The following is a 5521-nucleotide window of genomic DNA, read 5'->3' as shown; positions in this document are numbered from 1 at the left end:
TATGGTGTATAGAAAATGCTATATAAACATTCAATAAAATTTAATGTACCTGCGGTTATTTGTTTAAGAGTTGCACCCAAAACCAAAATCAATTTTCTCGAAAACATTTCCCGTTTTTTCTTAATTTTTCTTTTGTTATCACTGCGCTTTTGAAAACTACTAAGACATTTTTACTTTTGTCCCTCCAAAGTACCAACTATATTCCCCTTCCTATCAGAAAAGATACTGTCGAAGAAAATCCAAGCATTTTTACTGTCCTCTAAAAAGTGAAAACATAAATAATAAATAATAAAAGAATAATAAAATACACATATCATTGTAAAGTCAATACATTCATCGTTTCACTCAGAATCTAAAATATCAAAAAGTAGATACATAATATTACGAAAATTAAATTTTAAAAAAAGAAATTGATTTTTTTAAATTTATGTATCAAATGAAAAAATGTCACACATACTTTTTTAATTTTATTTACAAATTTTTACTGCCCTTCAAAAGCCATAGAGGTTTTAACCTCTTTCTACATACATTTATTTTTTGTTATTGAATGTATCGTAAATGCATTTTTTTTTCTTGAGGGCAATCTAGCTACTGCCAAATCTCTATTTAAAACAGGCCCTCCAACCTTACATTCGTTATTTAGTCAAAGAGTTCTTCATTATCCATGCATTCTTCTTCTTCACCACTATCTATACACAGGGTTTAAAGTTTCACTAGTTACAGTATTTAGCAACTCTTATAATCATCCATATATAGTTTATTGTAATATATATATACTTTCTGCATCTTTGGCTCACTCACAAATTAAATATAGGCTCTTTTAATGTTTCCATTAATTGTATACTGCGAGGGTTAGAAAAATGTATAGGTCTTGAATTAGAAGTTGTCAGAATTATGGAATTTTTATTCATGTATTTCAGGATTTTGTAAATTTCTAAAACTTCTAATATATTTAAGTAATTATAATTAATATACCATAATATGGTATAATAATATTATATTGTATAGGTACGTATTGTAGTTTTTTAGTAAAAAAATAAGGAAAAAAAGAGCCTTGTACTTTTTAATATGCACATTAGTTCGCAGTTTGCACCAACTCCTATATTTTGTATGTAATCTTTAAATATCAGTGTTTAATATAATATAATATTATAAGTATATAATATTACAAATAGTATTTGCCACAAATATGTAGTAATAATAATATATCACGTTTGAGTCACACTTTGCAGTCAGTCAAGAAGATATTATTGACCGTGTATAATATTATATTTTATTATTAAAATACATTACATGTTAAACGTATATTATTTTATATTATTTTTATTAAGGTCTATGTTATTGTAATAGAATTGTACTTGCCGTTGGCCGTTGATGTTATTAAAAAAAACCCTGCAGATAAAGTTCGATCAATTTTTTTATAAAAATAATAGTTATATACTTATTTATTATAATCTAAACTAATATAAATAATATGAACCTATAAATTGATCATTCAGAATCCAAACGAATGTTTGCACAAGAACAATATAAGAATAGAGATTCATTAGATTAGAATGGCATTCCAGTTGTGTATATAAGTGGGTAGACCGTAGACGAGATATATATGCACAATGCAGTAGACGAATTAATAAAAACTGTAAAACCGCAACCATCTATTATAGTGTACTTAATAAACTTGTCTGTAAACACTTCTAATATTATGTGTTTGGCGAGACTGTTTAAATTAAAATTATATTTTCTATTAAGCTCACGCTCTCCCCAGCAAGCGCGTGGGCATCATTGGCAAATTTACAGGAATCACGTGCAACGTAAATTAAAATTTCATAAACACGCCGGCAATGTTTTCGTCGCGATTCCATATAATATATTATATTATTGTTATCGAGCTTATATTTTAAATAATATCTTTAAGAAACACCACGCTGGTATTGCGTAGTCGCATTGCGGAATCATAAACCGCTGCCAAACACAAACATAAATAAACACGATATTATAATGTTATGTGTATCACATCATGAAATAATCATATATCATAATTATATGGATACAATAAAATAATAAATTATTAAATAATTATTTGGTCATAATATCAATATTATCTTCCACGTATTAGTTATTATAGTGTAATTTATTGGGTACGCATCGTGCTGAGTTGTATTTAAACTTTGGTACTAAGTTTTTCGAAAAAAAAAAATATTATATTTTTTGAAAATATGTTTTCTATGTTTTATATGATTTGAAAAATTATTAATATAATTTATATATAATATATATATTTTTTTTTTTGGTATTCAATTCCATTTTTTCCAATGTAGAATATATTTTTAAACATTTCTATGTATAAAAATTTATTTTCGAATGCATAGAAAGTTTTTACCTAACAAATAACGAGTTATATTGACATTCATAGAAAAAAAGACTAATACGATTGGAAACATAGAATGTTCCTAAACAGTTTAAAACAAATAAAAATATTAATTTTATAATATTTTGAAAATGTTATCGTGTATAGAAAATGCAAATATAAACGACCAATGAACATATTTTAATGTATATACGTTCATTTGTTTTAGAGTTATGCCAAAAACCAAAATCGATTTTGTGGAAAACCGATTTTGCGTAAAAATTCCCGTTTTCCCTTAATTTTTATGTTGTTTTTTCCGGCGCTTTTAAAAACTATTGTAAATTTTAAATTATGACCTCCTCAACGCACCAACAATATTCACTTTCCCATCGAACAAGATACTGAAGTTGAAAATCGAAACATTATTTCGACTACTATTATCGTGTACACAGACACAAACAATTAAAAATTAAATTAAAAAATTAAAAAAAACACACATCGATGAAAACACACATCAATGATCATTATAAAATCAATACATTCATCATTCCACTCAGAATCTAAACAAATTTCAACAACATTAATATTTTTTGAGAAAATGTGTGTTTTCCTTTAAATGTGAAAAGAATCATTTTATATTTTCGAAATTATATAATATTATTAAATCTGTCTGTCTAAATAATAATTGGTTATGCGTGTTATCAAAACTCATTATTTCCATAATATTATATTATATTTTATGTCAAGATACATTGTAGAGTTTTGTTTACATTATTTTAGTATCAAATGCATGTTAATTTTGTACATATAAATTTATTCAAGCAAAAATAAATATGTAATTTAATAGTATATTTGAAGATAAAAGATCATAATAATACGAAAGAACTAACTTTGTTTGTGTATCATTTTAAAATTACAGTTAAAATATTTTTTATTCTACAGAAGTATATAAATTATATAACTTTCCTAATTATTTAAAATATCTTAAAGCGAAAGTTCTGAATATAAATTAACAAAAATATTGTGAAAATTCACATACTTTATCCAATAGATATAACAAACTTTTCCATACCTTATGGATAATAGTAGTTATAACTTTACTTATAATAAGGTAATTTTATATAACATCATAAATTATCTATGTGAAATCATTTATCTAGTTCACTTCTACTAATTAATAATAAATAATGTAACATTTATACATATTTTGTCATTTAGGTATACTATAATATAATATTACACTAACACAGAATAATATGAATACCTACTAAATGTACCTATAAAAACCCGGTTATTATTAATTTAAATTGAGATGTAAAATGGATGATTGAATTGGTGAAAGGAAATTTGTATTGACATTATTGTCACACTTACTGTTGAAATTCAATGTTATATATACAGATTAATTTCCAGGGTATACATTATATTAAGCCCTGGGCTTTTTTTTTTTTTTTGCAAATTTAACAATTATTGAAAATATATAAATTTACTAGAATAGGTTCTCTAATTCTAATAGGTATATTATAACATTTAAAATTGTTTTAAATTATTGTTGTTAAGTAAGGACATCATGGTAGTCCACACTTGAGCCGAAAGAGCATAGGCTTTATATAATATATTTTGGATGCGCACTTTAAAATTTGAATTTTTAATCTAATTAATGCAATATTTAATATAAATATTATTAGATACTAGATAGTGTAGTTTAAATAATGTATATCAAAGTACCTATAGAACATAACACTTAATATATAACTTAATTTTCCATTTTATATTTTTTTCTATATCATTATTGTAATATATTGTAACCCTGCAGGATGCACCATTAAATATATACTTTGCACCATCTACATCGCAATCAATATTGCCTCGCGGACGCGTCGATCTAGTTATTAAAATATCATATTATCATATCGAAGTGTTGTATTTGTCCGATATATATAGGCGGTTGTCGCGTGACTACAACTATATGTGCACAAGTAGTATAGGCAAACACGACCGCCTCATAAAATTATTATATTATAATGTTGCCTATAAAAACGCTTTAAATCTACACATAAAATCGTGTTAAAATTAGCCATTTGCGTCTATATAGGTACCCTATTTACACGAGCTGCCGGCGTATATAGTTGCAGTATATAGTGTGTTGTGAAGTGTACCTATAATAATATACATCGTCGTATAGACACACACACACACACACACACACACACACACACACACACACACACACACACACAGTAGATGCAACTATTCGAGTCCCCTTTATGAGATTTATACCTAAGTGTGTGTGTGTGTTATAATAATATATTATTATTATGGGCCATCAATGTCTGCAGGTACGCGTCTTTCAGTGTCGGCACACAACACGAATACACGTGTACACCTATATAGGTACACAATATTATAAGGGATATCGATGGATTATTATTATTTCGTTAAAAAGAAAAAAAATTAAGGAAAAAAAACTCCGATACCATCTATGGGGTGAAAACGACCCTTGGGAACGACTCCGGCTGTACACGGGTCCTGAATAATGTGCAGGACATATTATATATAGGCGTAGGTATATTGTATGGATATAACGCGGCGTGTATGCGTCTGTGATATTTATAATATATATTATATTATATAAACGCACACACACAGACACGCCAAGGAAACCTGTACGCGTTCGTGTCACACGATCCTTGTAGGTATATAATATTATAATATGCAGCCCGTCGGCGACGGCGGCGGCAAAGGCGGCGTCGGCATCGCTGCAGCGCCAACAGCAGCGGGCCGAAACCAAACGACCCCGTTCCCCCATCCGCGCGCCCCGACGGGGCCGTAGTCTCTTCTCGCGTTTTATTTATTTTTTTTTTTGTTCTCATGATGGGCGGCGGCGTATAACGATTTTTAATTCGACCGGCGTATCGGCGTTATATATTATTATTATTGTATACAGCTGACGACGGCGATGCGAACGCAATAAACATGTCAACACAAGCCATTTAGAACTCGATTAAAAAAAAAAAAAAAGAATCCCGAGAAAGAAATGACATTATCATAATGTATTATATTAAAAATATATGATATAATGAAATTGTAAAAAGAAAAATCAAAAGGACGCGCGCACAACAATAATAATATGTATAGGTACCTACCTACATTATAAAGAGATCAAAAAGGAGC

This window comes from Acyrthosiphon pisum, chromosome A1 (assembly GCF_005508785.2).
Source record: "Acyrthosiphon pisum isolate AL4f chromosome A1, pea_aphid_22Mar2018_4r6ur, whole genome shotgun sequence".
Classification (NCBI taxonomy): domain Eukaryota; kingdom Metazoa; phylum Arthropoda; class Insecta; order Hemiptera; family Aphididae; genus Acyrthosiphon; species Acyrthosiphon pisum.
This window is presented reverse-complemented; position numbering follows the sequence as displayed.